Source organism: Prionailurus bengalensis, chromosome B3, assembly GCF_016509475.1.
Source record: "Prionailurus bengalensis isolate Pbe53 chromosome B3, Fcat_Pben_1.1_paternal_pri, whole genome shotgun sequence".
Classification (NCBI taxonomy): domain Eukaryota; kingdom Metazoa; phylum Chordata; class Mammalia; order Carnivora; family Felidae; genus Prionailurus; species Prionailurus bengalensis.
The window spans coordinates 50,727,581-50,746,588 of NC_057355.1; the positions used below are offsets into that span (position 1 = coordinate 50,727,581).

A 19,008-nucleotide genomic window follows, 5' to 3' on the forward strand; every position below is an offset into this window, starting at 1 on the left:
ATTGAGGCTTACTGTCCTTATGAGATATCTCTCTTTGTCTCTGTCTGTCTCCCTCCCTTTAGGTCGGCCCCTCCCCCTCCCTCTACCCTTCCCTGTTTCTCTCTCCCTCCACTTGCACTTCTGTGCACACACAGAGGAAAGACCAAGTGAGGGCACAGCAATAAGGCAGCCCTCTACAGGCCAAGAAAATGACTCTCATCAGAAACTAAACATGGACCTTGCTGGCACTCAGATCTTAGACTTTCCAGCCTCCAGAACTCTGCAGAAAGAAATTTTTGTTGTTTAAGTCACTCTTAAGGTATTTTGTTATGGCAGCCCAAGCAGACTAATACAATGATGTTTCCTGTTAATCTGGATAGGAGTTGGTCTGTGTTTAATGTTGCTAGAGGTGCCAGAGGCTTCTGTTTGGTCTGGTGACTATTTTTGTCTCTTCTGTCATTTCCCTAATAACTCCTTCTTAAACAGCATCTGCATCTTGCAGCTCTCAGTTGTAATCCACTGCTGTTATACTGGAGCCCTGTTGATGCAGTGTTAAGGTGCCGGGGAGGAAGGGTTTTCTGTAGTCTTAGGACTCAATCTCAGACTTTTAATAGGCCTGTGTCCTTGGGCTGAGACCTTGACAAGTGTTTCTTACCTCTGGTTATATTTCAAAATGGTTACTTTCTCCCTCAGAAACAAGAGAGGACTTTTCTTGGATCTTCACCAGGAGAAACTGGTAGGGTATACGTTTATGGCTCCAGTGGCTTCTGCCCCAGATAAACTGAATGTTTCTGTGATTTTCTGTTTTCACCTGTACCTACAGATTTCAAGGTGTGGTGTACCCTGTAAACTAAATTATCTGATGGATCCAAAAATAGTCATTTATTTTTTACTGCGTTCAACTTTTCTCTTGTGAACATGAGGAGTGATGACTTCCAAACTTTTCATATGCCAAAGTGAAGACCAGAACTTGATCACTCACTTACCATACAGAGCATTACAGCACCTGAGCTTTATCAAATTTCATTACTTTTTCTAGCCACAATTCCTAAATAGTTCTCTTAAACCTTATTTGGGATGCATTTAAATCAATATGCCAACTTCTTGTTGCTGTAATTTTAAAATCTTGGCATGTATGGCATATACTTAAATAAGATTAATGCCTATATTTTAACTTTTCTCAAAAATCATTAGATCCTTAAGGTTTCTTGAAGCCTACAAAATACCAACTATTCTAAAAATAATAAGATATAGAATTAGATGTGTTTACTGGCAAATTTTATTCACAAATTCAAAAGCTATTTACCAAATATTTTAGTCACTAGTAATATTCCTAACTTCAATACAGAAATCTTGCTTGAGCCTAACAGAGATTGTATTTAAAAAAAATCTTTTACACTGCAAATGAAAATTTTTACTCAAAAAATGAATTTGTTCACCTTAACATAGTTATTATAAACAAATTGTTAGTCAACACAACAAAAACTTCAAAAGAAATTCATTTCTGCATATTACTCATATTGTCCTTAGGGAACACTGACTTCATAAATAAAGAAATTTAATGTTCTATGTGAAGTACCATGAGCAGAGGCAAAAATAAACATATATTCTTACACTGGCCATCAGAGAGTCCAAGAGGATGTTTCATTATATAATTCCTTTGAAAAACAAAATTACTTATTGCTATGAAAGGTCATCTCAAAAAAATTAGATAACCATTCATAAATTTTTGTAAACAGTGGTATAATTTATGATCAGAATAAAGGTCTTACCATTCGGGCTATTTGCCAATAGTATCATGTTTGTGAATAAATTACAAAAATTAAAGCTTGTAGCTATGCATTTACCTAACAATTTATATTTTTCATTCTCTACTGAATTTAAATTAGGCAGGTGGTATCCTGGAGACAACATCCTTATAAATCTCTGATTTGATCATGGACAATTGGACAATTATGCCACATCATTTCACAGAATTAGAAAAGCCCTCCTACATTGGTCAATTCTCCAAACACTATGCTTATCCATAATTTGAATAATTAAGACACTTATACTGTTCTAAATCTTATTTATCTCTTAAAAATATACCATGGAAATTCTCCCAAGCCCACATTACTGAAAGAGGAAAGGAGCTTGTGCATTGGTGGATACTTTGAGATACAACTCAAGTAAAAGAAGGATGGTAATCCCAAGTACTAAATCTTATCATAATGGTTACCAATTGTGAGCTACTTCAGTTCAATTTAACCCAATAAATATTTACTGAGCACCTGCTTATGTGCAGTACACTTGTTTGAGTTGTTCTCTCAATGGGAAAGTACCTGGCAGGCTCAAGTCAGAAGGTTAAGTGGAAGAGTCAGAATGAGAGAGGGGAGGAAGTCAGAGAGATGATGGGGCAGGATTGGGAGTGGTTATAGGGGGAGGAGGCAGATCATATAGAGCCTTGTAGACACTTGTAAACCCTCTGGCTTTCTCTCTGAGGGAAATGGAGAACCATGGTAAAGTTTTCAGCAGAAGAGCAAGATGATTTGACTCATGTTTTAAGAGTGTCATTTTGACTACTCTTTGAAAATGGAAAATAAAAGAAAAAGAAGAGAAGCAAGGAGAATTTTTTGGAGGTCAATGCAGTATTGTAGATAAGAGGTAATGGTAGTCTGAGCCACAGTGAGAGCAGTGGAAGTAAAGGTAAACTCAAAAGGGAATTTCTGACTGATTAGATGTGGAGTATGAAAACAAGACCCAGCAGTGATCCTATGTATTTTGACCTGTTCTGTTGTAATGATGAAGTTGCCATTAGTTGACATGAAGAAGGTTTTGAGGGGGAGCAAATCACCAGTTCAGTTTTTGATATGTGCATCTTAAGATCCCTAAAACAGATTGTATGTTGAACTGGATAGGCACAAAAAACCCAATACCTATAAATTTTTTCCACATAAATCTCTACCATAGGCAAAAAAAGGGGGGGGGACCCATAACTGAATGGCAACAAATCCATTCTTTCCAAATATTGTTTTCTAAATAATAAAAATATGAATAAAAAGAAAAACAAAATTGGGGCGCCTGGGTGGCTCAGTTGGCTGAGCATCTGACTTCAGGTCAGGTCATGATCTCGTGGTTTGTGGGTTTGAGCCCTGCATCGGGCTCTGTGCTGACAGCTCAGAGCCTGGGGCCTCCTTCGGATTCTGTGTCTCCCTCTCTCTCTCTCTCTCTCTCTCTCTGCCCCTCCCCCACTCACACTCTGTCTCTCTCTCCTTCAAAAATAAATAAACATTAAAAAAAACTTAAAAAAAAGAAAAACAAAATAAAGATCACTGGCTTTGAAACTCTTCAGGAAAAAAAAATGCTTCTATTCACATAACATAAATGCTTTTGAAAATTTGAGAACTAATTAGCTTTATCACTATAAAGAGATGGAGCTTGTTTGGAAAAAAAACTAAAGGAAAAAAATGGAGAGTATTCAGATAGAGTGGACTGACTGGTCACAAATTATATTCTATACTATAAAAACCTCCTTGGGATCTGAAAGATTAATGATTGCTATCTGAGTGTCCAAAAGCCATACAAGTACTTCTGAAACATTTGAAAATAAATTAATAATATAAATTAAACTATATGAAATTGTCAATATTTTCAACTTTCATCAATTTTGAACTACAAAATAGCAATTAAATATGGTCCAATGTAACATATAATAAAGTTGCAAAGAAACAATCACACATTAGACAAAGGGCATGTTTTGGTCATTCTTTTCTGTTCAGAAAATAAATATTAACTTTCCACTGCCTATACAGTGGTACTAAACAGTAACTCAATAATTCATTTCAGCCAATATTTGTTGAGTTTTCATTCTCAGCAAGGTCCCTGATAGATGCTGCTGGATAAACAAAGATGAGGGAATATAGAGCTTGACAAGCTTACAATATAATGAAGATGAATAGAATGAGTACCAAAGTAATTGCACTGGAAGTTAGAGCGAGTGGGATTCCAAAAAGGAAATTTCCAAATTTCCAAGTTAAAGAATGTTTTCATGCAAAAAGTGACATTCAGCGGGAGGGATGAAGGAGCTGGAATACTTCCAATGAGACATAAAGAAATCTGAGGGAGATTAACACTGAGTTTTAAAGCTGTGTTGTAAGGGTCTTTGAATAGAAAAGGAAAGAAAGAAAATAAAAGAAAATTTCTCAGGGCTGAGAAATGCTTCCATAACTATGCTAAAGAATCCCCCGTGCTTTATTTATTTGTTTCTTCTCATTCATTAATTACTCTGTTTTCTGCAATCACTGTGGGGACCTAGAAGGCAAGAATTAACACTTCCACTCCAATTTCTTTTGGAACAAATTCAGGAGGATAAGCCCACATAATACACAGCAACACTAAATAAACTAGTAAGTATCTCATTAAAACTTGGAAGAATAAAATCCTAAAACGAGTTTCTTTGAGCAAGGAGTGGTACATTGTCCATTACTACTAATTTAAAATATGTAAACTATTACTTTCTCTTTATTTAAAAGGCTGCTTTTACCCTGTTATTTTAATAAGCATAAAATATATTAATAAATACTTTCATAATTCACAAGTAACCTCAATTACCTATCTCATTTTTTCCATAACTTATCAAATTCCTTAAATACAAAATAGAGGTTTTTAAAATTCGAATCCTCATCAGTGGCACATTGATACTCTTGAAAACAAAGTATAAGATATGGAACCCAGTAGATAAGTATATTATTTCTCTCTTTTTGGAAACAAACTATGTACATAACATGTCATATATATTTTTTCTTATAAAGATTCTTATAAACATATAAAAAGCTTATTTTTTAAATCATATTCTTATTTGAAGATTAGGAAAAATACAGAAGTCCTTCAAAAAGGGAGAATTATGAATAAAGAAGATGTGGTATGTATATATATATATAAGTAGTATGTATATATATATATATAAGTAGTATATATATATATATATATATATATATATGATGGAATACTACTCGACAATGAGAAAGAACGAAATCCTGCCATTTGCAACAACGTGGATGGAACTGGAGGGTATGATGCTGAGTGAAATAAGTCAGTCCAAGAAAGAGAGATATCATATGTTTTCACTCATATGTAGAATTTGAGAAACTATACAGAAGACCACAGGGGAAGGGAAGGAGAAAAAAAAATAGTTTCAAACAGAGAAGGAGGCAAACCATAAGAGACTTTTAAAAAATTTTTTTAATGTTTATTTATTTTTGAGAGACAGAGAGACAGACAGCATGAGAGTGGGAGGGGCAGAGGAAGAGAGAGGGAGACACAGAATCTGAAACAGACTTCAGGCTCTGGGCTCTCAGCACAGAGCTCGACGCTGGGCTCGAATTCTGAACAGTAAAATCATGACCTGAGCTGAAGTGGGGCACTTAACCAACAGAGCCACCCAGGCACCCCAAGAGACTCTTAAATAGGGAAAAAACTAAGGGCTGATGGGGGAGGGGGAGGGGAAAATGGGTGATGGGCATTGAGGAGGGCACTTGTTGGGATGAGCACTGAGTGTTTTATGTAAGCAATGAATCATGGGAATCTACTCCCAAAGCCAAGAGCACACAATATACACTGCATGTTAGCTAATTTGACAATAAATTATATTTAAATAAAAGTTAAAATTAAAATAAATAAAATAAAATTACTCCAGACTTTTCCTTCTACAAAACTTGCTCCTTGGTGAGGCTGTATCCCTAGAATGAAAGCATAGCAACCATCACAGGCTTGCACATGACTGGCACTAGAAAAACATTTGTTGAATTGAATATGGTCTGATGAAATCTGTAACAAGTATGGACAGAACCAGTCTTAGTTGGGAATTAGGGAAAATTGGGGATAGAAACACCTGCCTAGTAAGACCCTAAAGACAGAGGGAGAGTGAAGTAGTGGGTGACTGAGAAACAAATAAGGGAACTATAGAAACAAATAAGGGAACTAAAAGAATGAGATGTCCATAAGGAGGGGGTGGAAAGAAGGAGGCTCTGCCCTGATAGAATCGGAGAGAAATGGCAACAAATCCCTGCCTCATAGTACTGGACAGAAGTCACCTGTGGCTTGTGAGGGCCATTACTAAAACCTTATGCAGGATAATTAAAAAATGCTCATTAAGATTCATTCATTTTATGGGGCATGTGGGTGGCTCAGTCCGTTAAACGTCTGACCAGCTCAGGATTCATGGGTTCGAGCGCTGCATCGAGCTCTGTGCTGACAGCTTAGAGCCTGGAGTTTGCTTCAGATTCTGTGTCTCCCTCTTCTCTCTGCCACTCCCCCACTCATGGCCTCTCTCTCTCTCTCAAAAATAAATAAATATCACAAAAAGAAAGACAGCACTACTTATTAAAAAAAAGATTTATTAATTTTAACCAGTTTGACATTGAATCTTAAAATATTTCCAGTTTAATCTCCTTGTTTTTCAGAAAAAAACAAATTCAAGTTTAGAAAGGTGACCTTAATTATAACAATAAAATTACAGGGGCGCCTGGGTGGCGCAGTCGGTTAAGCGTCCGACTTCAGCCAGGTCACGATCTCATGGTCCGTGAGTTCGAGCCCCGCGTCAGGCTCTGGGCTGATGGCTCGGAGCCTGGAGCCTGTTTCCGATTCTGTGTCTCCCTCTCTCTCTGCCCCTCCCCCGTTCATGCTCTGTCTCTCTCTGTCCCAAAAATAAATTAAAACGTTGAAAAAAAAATTAAAAAAAACAATAAAATTACATAAATAATCTGTCTTCAGCCTCATAGGAAAGAATGTCTTTTAAAAAGAAGACTGAGTGCATACTGGCCATGTATTCAGCCAAGATGTTGCTGAGTTGGGTAGAGCTGGCCATAGGAGATGAAAGCATGAGCGGCTGGGGAAGACGGGAGAGAGAGAGACAGGGAGAGCGTGAGAAAGAAAAAAGACAGAAAGAAAGAAAAAGAGCAAGCAAGTGAGTGCACAATGGTTAGGAATAGATTCACTTTCTTTTCAAGTTCAAGTTTGTAGTTATCAATCCAGAAAAAAGAAGGATTTGACAGCTACACTAGTCAGTTGGATTCTTCTCCATTAGGGACTCAACATATAAACAAAACAGATATTACCTTGGTTTTTCATCAAACCATCAGGTGGAAGAATGTGCTGGGTCTTTGCCAAGGCAGAAGGGGCACGCTGCAATAAGGAGTATCATTCTTCACCAAGAACTGTCCAGTGACTGAGTGGGGTGGGGAAAATGAGAACGATAGAGTTATAATTTAGTCTCTGTGTAACAATGTAAATTGTCGTTCTTTGATGAATGGAAATCAAAATTTCAAAGACTAGTGAAGATTCTTATTAGGATTTCCGAAGCCAGGGTCCCCATCTAACCCACATAGAATGAGAGTAATGGTGGATAGGATGACAGGAGCCTGGGGCCCAGCTTCTGGAGTATTTAGGGTAGCCTTGTAATATACATAAAGTTAGTCTCTTCTAGCTTCAAATGCCAGTGGTACCCATTTCTAGTTATGTGAGCCTAAATAAGGCTTTTAATGTCTGTCTAAAATGTGAATAAATTCCATACTTCACACACTTATTTTAGGGATCAATTGGTAATACATGTGAAAATTTATGGCATACTTTTATGCACCTAATAAGCACTCAATGAATATTTTCCCCTCCTTTGTATTCATGCAGTATTGTATCCTCCCTGGAAATACTTAATGTAAGGCAATCACATGAGAGCCTTCTAAGCATCTTTAAATCTAAGGAGCTGCAACAAGGCAGGGCACACACTAGGTAGATACAACTTGCCAAGGCAGCGGAAGTCCTTTGGCAGCTCTTGGAACCAGTCCTGCCACAGACCCTTTCTGACCATGATGCCTTCTTGAAAGTGAAATGGTTAAAAATGGAATTTGTCCCTTAAGCTGCAGAAGTGGGAGGTAGGGAAGTGGGTGGAAATATCCAACAGTGTTTCATCAAACATATCAGAGCATTCTATGATCTTGCCATTTGGAAGGTCTAATTTCCGCTGGAGTTTCAATTAGGAAGTTACTGTTTCAGCCAGTAGAGTGACATTTAACTGTTCCCACATCCAGAACATCTAACAAGGCAGAATATGGAAGGCAGAGCTCTAAGATCAGAAAGCTAGGAAGTCCTAGCATCAGACGGGCCCACACAGAGAAGGCTCATGCGTTAATACATAAAGATGTTTTACAGAGCAGATAAATGGGAGACAGAGTCCCCGAGGCAGTGCAAGTTACAACAATTTGTTACTCAAAGTCTGAGCCTTAAGCATTTCAGACTAGAACTGAACAATGCCATGGAAAGAGAATGGGATTTGGATATTCCTCGGTTTTAGTCTCGTTCTGCACTTACCACTGTAAGGTGATGGGGATGAGATTTGATTCCTGAGCTTTGACTCCTCAGCTGCAAGGTGGTAAAATGCCCACATTAAAGGGCTGTTGTGTGGAGTACATGAACTAGTTGTATAAAGTGCCAAGCATGAGACCTGACAGAAAGTAGTACCTGAATAAGCTGTGGTGGTGTGGAGCAGCAGCAGGGGGAATAAAGTCCAACAACTGGAGAAGGAGTCCTTCTCAAGTTCTCCAGGAACTAAAACTTCTGGACAAGTAAGTCCAAGTCCAAATGACTCAGAGAATGCGAAGGCTTCTGGTGGGGAAATCCCACTCAGTGAATACAGGCAGAGGGCAGGATTGAGGCCAAAAGAGCACCCACGTCAATATCAGGGACCAGCTGGAATGGACTGGAATGGACTGGAATGGAAGCAAATCAAAATTGAAGTAAAAAAGGCTCCTGGGAAATTACTGAGAAAAAAAATCACTAAATGGGGAGTCTCCCTGGATCACAACTGTGACACTAGCTGATCAGATGACCTTGACAGATCCCTTCATCTCCCTGTACTTCAGTTTCCCATTTGAGAAATGACAGCGTTATGTAGTTGATTTGGATAGTCCCTTCCAGAATTCAGCACTCTGTGAATCTCTTTTGTTACCCACTGTAACAACAATGAGGGTCTCCACTGGCCTTGTGCACACTTAACCTTGGCTATGCGGGGGACCCAAAGCATTTCCCCCAGACCTCAGCATCGAGGCAAGTTGGAGAGTGAAAAAAAAAAAATCTATCCTCAGACTTGCCCTAGGAATTTTTGCCTAGAGTTATGAGAAAAGATAAATCCCAGTACCCTGAAATATTTTATATGCTTATTCCAAACATTACAATGCTTCGTGGAAGTCTGAGGTTTTCAAAGTCAAAACAAAACCTATTTTGAGAGAAAAAACTTACTCTTCAGGTTTATGTACTTCTTAAAAGTAAAATGGAGTCTGGAAATTTTTCCTCTGAGATTTCACCAACAGCCAAAAACAAATATTACTTCTTTGACAAATAACAGTTCTGTATTATGACTACAAAAAAAAAATTCTTGTCATAAAAATCTAATCTTGGGGAAATATAACTCTGTCTGCATGAAATAGCAATAATGGAACCAATATCTATCATTTCTGTCATTTATGCATTTAATTGCTTTACCAACAGCTCTATGAAAGGGCATATGATAGACGTGAACTGGCATTTGGCTCTCTCTTTTTGGTTTAAGAAAATTAAAGTAACTCTTGAATCTCATGCAAAAAAGGCAGTTATCTTTTGAGAGTTTTGCTTGTGAGTCCACCCAAAAAACTGAGAAATACGCTGTACTTGTCAGCTTTTGCAGGGCTCTGACTGATACCAAGAGGGAGTATTTCAAAGCAGACAGCAATAATAGTTGGTGTCAGAAGTGAAAAGAAATAAATTCCTCATTTTTGAGGGTCCCAAAGTTACAGCCTGCAACACAGATCTACCACCAGCGGCCCTGCCCTTTTCCAAGGCTGGCATTCACCTATGGTAAGATAATAAGTTTGCATCATTTTACATTAAAAAAAAGTCAATTGCTGGTTCTTCATTACATCTTTTCTTATAACACGGGTTTTCTAAGATGCTGTAGACGCATAGTTCTTCCCAGATTCTCTGGGTATTCCAAAAAAAAAAAACAAAAAAAAGAAGACGAGAAGCCATCTACTAAAAATGGCTGGAAGTCGTCTGCATTACTACTATATTACTACAATAGTAATATCATCATGAGTAGAGAAAAGGTTGCCCAAACTATTTAATGCTTAATAACCTTTGTAAAGATCATACTAGTACATAAATTGGGACCTTAGAAATGTTACACTCACCTCTCCACCAAAACTATTTCTTGGACATTTTGACTGGACAAAGTTTGAGGACAAGAGTGGCCCATCACCACCAAATTGATTTTTAACAAGTATAAATTGTGCCTCAGCTAACTCCGTTATATTATCATATGGTGGAAAAGTGTAGAAATGTGAAAAAAGCGTGGACATGTCTTTTTTCAAAGAGCCATACAAGTCATCAAGGCTTGTCAGCATGAGTAATTCTGATTCCGTCATGAGATATAAAATATGTCTGACATAGTAAAAAAATAATCGTTACACAAACATACAAACACAAATAGAAGTAATAACTCTGGATCACAAGAGTAATGAATTGCAATATGATAACCTTAGGTATATACAAAACTATTATAAACAAAAGTAGTATAGAAAAGATAATCTCCAGACTTGCAAATCTCAAAGATAATAACATATTATATAGATCTGTATAATAAAAAAATAGCAATGAGACAATGTAAAATTTTCAAGCAGTTCATAAATAAAACATATTCAATTATGTTAAATATTTTAATATTTTATTATAATAGTAATAGCTGACATTAGCTGAACGTAAAATAAGAACTAGATGCCATATTCAATGTATTATCCCAAATAATCTTCATATAACCCTCAAAGCTAAGTACTATTTATACCATTTTACAAAGGTTAACTTCCCACAGTTTTACACATTCTGGGCATCTTCACACCAAAGATGTCTTATCCCTACCTCCTATAATGTTTGTTTCTGGACTTTCTTTACCTTCAACATTGATCTGTGCTGACTTTTCTAACAAGACTCAAAGAGGTGGCTGAATGGATAACGGAAAGATCATAAATGTTAAAGAAATCACAGACGTTAGAGACTAGATGTACAGTCCTTCTCAATAATATTTGTATTTTAATAGGGTCCCTTTATGATTTTATGTAACAAATGCAGAATACTCTGCTTATTGGAAGCTACTGAAAGATTTTTTTGAGAACGTAAGTCTTCTGAATACTTTCCAAATGAATGAATGTATTGATCAGAACTCTAATCTCAAGTTGACAAAAATTAACTTTCAAACCTCACAATGTCCATGACCAGAGATTACTGACTATAGAAGTTCTAATCCGGTGGTTAAAAGCTCCATTTGGCAGCTTAAGGCAGATGCCCACCATTGGATAATTAAACTATGACCAAGGAAGACGATGAAGAAGTTGGCAGCCTCTATTCATCCTCTAAAGGACACTCTATGTCATTTCTCATTCATGTGAATCTGGCTTAAGGTGACTGAAAGTGATGGATGGCTGAGCAAAACTTCTTCAAAATTTACATGCATTCCACTTCAAATGTCTTCAAATCAGAAGTTATGATCCCAGTATAAGATGAAACTTTTTAAATTTTCAGGTATTTAAAATCACCACTTTGACAACGGAGATAGGGATGGCACACAGCTGTACAGACAGGACACAATTTTCAACTCTTAACATTCCCTATCCACGGAAACTTGGGTAAACAGCAATCTCTCCAACTGGCCTGGCTATTTTGAGGCTCAAAAGAACTGAGACACTTAATAAGTATTACTTCTCCCCCTTCACAGAGCAAAACAAACAAAACCAATTAGATGTAAATTTGCACACACACACAACTTCTCCAGCTGGTTTGGAGAAGTTAATGCAGCCCTTAAAGGATGGGCTTAATCCTCACTGTGGCTCAGATGTTGCTGAAGTGTGACTTAAAACCTGTGATGCATTTGACAAGGCCAACATTACTTGGGGCTATACAGAAGAAAGATTGCTTCTTTCCTATTGCACTTCTAATTCAGCCCCAAGTTTCTTTTCTGTCTTGATATGTTTCTTTATTACCTTCCAAATTCAGACTCTTACAGGGTCGTTGTTTTATTCATGAACATTAAAGCTAAGCCATTGTTATCCTAAAACACATTTGGGTAATCTCTAAGGGGAGTAAGAAGCAATGGTGTTGGGAGGGGGCCAGTGAGCAATCGCCTACATCTTATTTTGTCTATTATCTGTTGTAGTGTCTTAAGCAGAAAATTCTCAAAACCCTTTTTTTGTGTGATGATTTCAGTAAAGGAAGCATGACAAAGCAGCTTGCTTTTAAAGACAGGAAAAAGGAAGCTGTGGTTAATTCCCATTAGAAATCTCATTTCATGAGCAGAGTGGGTTATCCTAATCAGAGATCAGGATTGGGTCCCAGGAGAGCCCCCAGCTGACCTCACTGAAGCTTCCTGAAGCTAAAGCCCTTTCATGCTGTCACCAAAATGTTGACCTGCAGGTGTCCTCTGAAGCTATGCCCACAATTCTCTGAAAACTAAACATGCAGTTCCAACACTATTGGGCTTTTTCTTCAGCTCTTCAGAAAATACTTGCAAAGGTGCTGCTGCAACACAAATTAACTTCTTTGCAATTTAAGTAACTGGTCAATAAAGTTTATTCTGAATGAATAGTGATTTGCCATCTAGTTTCCTCAATCTTCATAATACGGTTTTCCAGCCAGCTTTCTAATTCTCAGATCTGAGTAAAATTACTGTTCATCCAGAGCTCTCATTATGACATTTGCAGACTCTTTTTGTTCTTGGCTTTGTTCCTGGTTATTTCCTTGGGTGGCTGAACCAAAACTGAAAAAGACGAGCAAAAAAAAAAATGTAGCAGGGAGAGCACTGGAAAATCTCTCAGTGGAGGCTGAAATTTACTTCTAGCCTCACCACTTTCTAGCAATTTATGATTGAAGGGTCACTTCCCCGTCTGTAAAATGGGCACAGTACTTGTCCTGTTTATTTTTTTTCTAACAGTAACCCTATTTCAGTTTTGTAGGGTAACTGTATGGTTTAAACAAAAATGCCAGTCACCCTTGATAAAATGTGTTGCCTAAAAACAATCCAAAAAGAAAAACTATACACATACACACGTGTATCATTAGAAATTTAAATTTTTATGTCATACTTTATACATTAGATTACGTGACCTGTATGTATCTTTTTATTTAAAAAAAATCAGGATTTACTTCAAAAAAGTCACTGGTATATTTAAAAGAACTACAAGAACAAAGTTCCTGATTTACTCAAATTCTATAAATAGCTATTAACATAAAGACTATTCCTACATATTCTTTTAATAAAATTAATCCAATTAAAATGGGCGGAGGACATGAACAGACATTTCTCCAAAGAAGACATCCAGATGGCCAACAGACACATGAAAAGGTGCTCAACATCACTCATCATCAGAGAAACACAAATCAAAACTACAATGAGAAATCACCTGACACCTGTCAGAATGTCTAAGATCAAAGACACAAGAAACAACAAGCATTGACAAGGATGTGAAGAAAAAGAACACTGGTGCACTGCTGGTGAAAATACAAACTGGTGTAGCCAGTGTGGAAAACAGTATGGAGGTTCCTCAAAAAGTTAAAAATAGATCTATCCTATGATCAAGTAATTCCATTATTGGGTATTTACCCAAAGAAAATGAAACCATTAATTACAAAAGGTATATGTACCCCTACATTTACTGCAGCATTACTTACAATAGCCAAGACAGGGAAGCAATTCAAGTGTCCATCTATAGAAGAATGGATAAAGAAAATGTGATATAAAAGAATATTACTCAGCCATAAAAAAGAGTGAAATCCTGCCAAGTTCAACAACATGGATGGATCTAATACTAAGTGAAATAACTCAAGAGAAACACAAATATAACATGATTTCATTCATATCTGCAATTTAAGAGGCAAAACAAACAAAGAAAAAAAGAGACAAACAGGGGTGCCTGGGTGGCTCAGTCAGTTAAGTGTCTGACTTCGGTTCAGGTCATGATGTCAAGGTTTGCCAGTTAGAGCCCCGCATTGGGTTCCGTGCTGACAGTTCAGAGCCTAGAGCCTCTCCCTCTCTCTCTACCTCTCTCCTACTCTCTCTCTCTCTCAAAAATAAACATTAAAAAAAAATAGAGGGACAAACAAACAAAAAAACATATTCTTAAATTTACAGAACAAACTGATGGTCACCTGAGGGGAGGTGGGTGGGGGGGATGGGTGAAATAGGTTAAGGGGATTAAGCACACACTTCTCCTAATGAGCACTGAGTAATGTACAGAATGGTTGAATCACTGTATTGCACACCTGAAACAAATGTAACATTGTATGTTAAATTACACTAGAATTAAAAGTTTTTTAAAAATTAAAAAATTAAACCTATTTAAAATCATGGAAGAACATTTTCTTTGCTATTTTTTTTTACTTTTTAATATGCTTTTATAATTGTCACTTTTATAAGGCAATCAAAATGTGCATGGCATGTCTTTTTTATAGCATTTGGAGATGACTCTTGCATGAGAACCATCTCTAGATTTGATTTAATTTTTAATTGTTCCAAAGCAAAAATTATTTTAAAATGAAAGTCAAAGAGGTCATAACATAATATTACAAATATTCTAAAGGATATCATTACTTCAAATGTCAAACAGTTTGCATAAGCATGTTAATTGCTTCAGAGGTATGTTTATTGGCTGATTCCATGAACAAAATAGTAGCAGTTTTTCAACAGTGCAACAGGGACTTATACAAAAGTTGTAATGATGAAATGATTTCAGAACTACATTGGATTGAAGGGATCGATGGGGCAGGAGACATTGGGAAGGGTAAAGTAAAGGAGAACGGGAGTCTTTTCTAGCTCTGCTACAAACTACCTGTGGACCACTGAAACATTTTCATGATTAATATAATCAAGTTGAATAATTATCTTAAAATGACTTTTTCAACCTAGACTGTTTGGCACGTTACTATGTTACCCCAGAGGGAATTTATCTGGACAACTTCCTAAATAACCCAGGGAAACCACTTGCAGTATCTCTAGGATCCAGTAAGTTATCCACCAGGTTAATTCAGCCACTGATTTAAATTATAGCACAGAAGAGCTTAATAGATCTAAACTGTAGTCAGCAAGCAGTCCTTCCATAGTCACAGAGTTACGATGTTAATTTGTAAGATCTTAGATGGAGATAAAAACCAAACATGAAGCAAACTGCCTCACTGACTTTCAAAGAATATTTCACAGTTGGACTTACAGAAACACCATTACTTACTCTTTTGGTCAAGAATCCCTCTTATCTAGCTGTCTATGACATTTGACATCAAAAGGTGAAATAGTTGGCAGTGGTTGTTGTCTGGGGAGAGGAATCATAGGAAGTCTACTCTATCTCATTCACCTCTGTTGTTTTGTTTTTAAAATTATATTGTTTTTATAATCACAAAAAAAGTCTAAAGATACAACAAAAAATACTTCTAAGATGAAACAGTTGAATGGGTAATTACAACTTTTTGCCCATATTTTGTAAAATACAAACAAACAAAAACATAAGATAATGAAACATAAACCTGGAGAGAACTGTCTAAAGATAATGTTACAAAAACTATTTGGAACAAAAACCCCTCGTCCAGACAGCAGTTCCTGCACTGCTTATTTGGTTTCCAAGACCAGGTGTGTGAGCACCATGAGACTTGAGGCTTTTTATAGAAGAAACCAATACACCTCTAGCATTTCTGTTAAATCACCACATTCTTGTTTTATAGTGTGGTAGATAACATGTGGCAGCTGTCCTGTGAGCCCTGTCCACTTTCCCTACAAAGATCAACAGACCACCGAGCCAATCCTTCAAGCCTACATTTTTAATTACAATATTGAAATAGGAAGGTTTGATTTTGAGAAGAACTCAAGTGAGAAGGTGCCTCCCTGAAACTCAGTAGCTTTGGTACTTGATGTTATAGGCTTTAAATTTCCATTGAATTAGGAAAAGCCTCCCATGTATTAATGAGTGAGTTTAGCACCACATTATGTCAAAATTTCTCTGCATATTAGACTTCAAAATGCAACATGAGCTAAAACAATCCTGAATAATTCAGATCATATCATGTATGTCAGACTACAAAAAGAAAGATATTTTATCTTGAATGTGAAAGATTCTAGCATAAAATGTCATTATGTTGGCACTAGAACAAAACAAAAGCATTTTAGAACACACACTCTGTGCTTGAGTATCTATCTGAAAGAAATTCTTTAATAACATAAACTGATAGAGCATATCAACTAATGTCCTTCCTCACCACTCTAGTTGTCTCCAGGGACGTAACACAGAATTGCTAGTCAAACAACTGTCCATGGACTGCCTGCCGTGTGCCAACATGGTGTGACACGCAAAAGATGCAAGGCACAACTCCAGATCTCTAGTGCGTGAGTAAAGAATGCTACAAGAGAAAACATTAGGGAACACAGGACAAGGCCAACATTGCGACACGGGCCACAAGAAATGTTGGAGAGCTACACCTACCTGTGCCATAGGCTGCAAGGGAACATAGGGAGCATTGAATTCTTGATCCCCACTTCCTTCTTCTAAATCAATCTTATACATCACTGCCAGACTTACCACCTCAAAGTGCAGCTCCTATCACATTACTCTTTCCCTCCAAAACTTGGGTCTTCCCCAATGACTCGTTTGGTTGAAAATCTCTACCCTGGGATTACATTGGTCTTCCAGCCATCTTACCAGCATCCTCCTGTTATCTCCTCACTCCAAAAGCTTCAGAGTCTAGGCAGGCCTGTTGCAAAACAACAGAGAGAATGAAGAGTAGGCGTGACTACCTAAGGACATTCAGATTATAATTGGTAAAGAAATACTGTACTGGTCAAACAAAGTCTGTAATCTGCAGTCAGCCTGTGGGGCCTCCACACTGCAAAAGAGGACATAATGAGCCCTTTTCCCTGAGCACCATTTCTTTCCTTTTGGTTTTCCTTGGCCTTCAATGCTCATAAACCCACATCTTCACCTTCAGGGCTGATCTTTCATCTGCTTCCTCTAAGAAGCCTCCCAAATCTTCTCAAGCCTGATATGATCTGTCCTTTCAAGTTTCATACCTTTGGCATTTATATTACTTTTTCTTTTAAAAACAATAATGTATGCACCTAAACTATTTTCTTTACAAAGCAGAAAGTTCCTTGAGATTAGAGAATTTCTTACTCATCTCCAGGTACGTTGTGTTAACCTTGTTAGGTGCTCAACACATTTACAATAATCTAAAATGAAAATGCAACCTGAGAAAATAGTTTTTAAAGTACTGCTCATGTTACTTGCAATCTATATGACGCAGAAAGGCATGTGCACGTGGAATGATTTTTTAAATTAGTCACATGGGAATTAAATAAATGGCAAGACAGTCTATGTGGAAATGCCAGGTAAATGGTATACCAGCAGGACATGGTGTCAGTTTCAGAGGAAAGTGAGACCACTGAGGACTGGGCTGGACAGGAAAGGCTTTAGGAGGTGGGATGAGACGGGACCTGAGCTAGGTACTGAAGGCCACAGAGGGTCTAGATATATAGGATAGCAAAGGAGGTATTTCAGGAGAGGAAGTTCTGATATGTGACCTTCACAAATTCACCTATCCTCTCTCAGTGAAGGCTCTGATCTGCATGATGGAAATATCTAAGTGGATAATCTCTAAAGTCTAATTTCAACAATATGGATAAAAGCAAAGTGCATGGTGTATTTGGAGCCAATATGTCATAGAGGTTGAGTGTGGGTACAGAAGTCAGACAGACCTGGGTTTGTCCTGGTACTGCCACTTCCTGCATATATGACCTTAGAAAAGTTGTATAACTTATTTACACTTCAAGTACTTCATCTATCAAATGAGAATGATACCAATAATACATACTCTATTAGGTGGTTAGAGGATTAAATGGGATAATGCAACAAAGTACTTTGTACAATAGTTAGCCTTTTAAATGCATAGTAAAATCCAGCTATTATTTTTATTATAAGAAATATGCCTATTTGGGAATCTATAAGAACACTGAGTTAGACTTTTCCTAATTTCCCAGAACTTAAAGCTAAGGACCAACAGCCAAAAAAAGCACATTCTGAAAACCCTTGAAATGTTAGACACGCCTTTAAGGCTTTTTAGAGGTAACTAAGCTATGTTATCTATCCTACAACCATTACCTCATGACAGTCTACACTAGCAGAGGAATGTGCAATGGTGGGGGTATGGGAGTGGAGGAAATTTCAAAAATATAAGTCATCTGCCAGGGCAAGAGTTTCATATTATTTTCCCCTCTCCTCTCCATAAAAGGGGAAGGGGTGCTTAATCCTCCCCCAAAGCCAAGTGATGTCATCTCCAAGAGATTTACTCAGTACACAAGGGTAACTGATCTTTCATTTCATGTTTGGAATATATCAGCATATAAGATGATTTGCCTTTGGAACCTCTTTGAGCTGAGGAAGAGGACAAGGGGGACATGGGGATAAGGAAGGGAGGTGGCTGTAGAGCAGCTAACAATCCCACAATTCGGTAAGGAAAACACAGAAGGCATTGACAATGAGTTGATAGTAGAGAAACAGGTACAACCCCGGAAAGAAGATTACAATGACCACCAAAGAAAAAGGGATTTCCTCCCCCTCCTTAACACACCAAAGGATCTAGAACCAGGGAAAGAAGATAAAGAGGAGGGCAAGAACATCCTAAAGATCTCCAGGACACAGATGAAGCCTATTAAATGGAAGGGAGGAGATAAAAGTAGAGTTTTATTTATTTTTAAGTTTTTTAATGTTTATGTTTTGAGAGAAAGACACAGAGAAAAAGAGAGAGAGAGAGAGAGAGAGAAAGAGAGAGAGAGAGAGAGAGAGAGGAAGAGGCGCAGACAGCGAGAGAGACAAAGAATCCGAAGCAGGCTCCAGGCTCCAAGCTGTCAGCACAGAGCGCCATGCGGGGCTCGAACTCACAGATCGTGAGATAATGACCTGAGCCAAAGTTGGACGCTCGACGAACTGAGCCACCCAGGTG

The 19,008-nt window shown here is 37.5% G+C and overlaps 1 long non-coding RNA gene across 1 annotated transcript in view; it reads right to left on the minus strand.

Annotated features, from left to right (window-relative positions):
* LOC122468621 overlaps nt 1-19,008 on the minus strand; it is a 44,098-nt gene that overhangs the window by 14,207 nt on the left and 10,883 nt on the right. Inside the window, exons 2-4 of the long non-coding RNA XR_006293291.1 lie at nt 16,713-16,764; nt 8,473-8,720; nt 7,074-7,183 (exon numbers count right to left, since the gene is read on the minus strand). This is a non-coding gene — a long non-coding RNA (uncharacterized LOC122468621). The remainder of the gene's footprint in view (nt 1-7,073; nt 7,184-8,472; nt 8,721-16,712; nt 16,765-19,008) is intronic.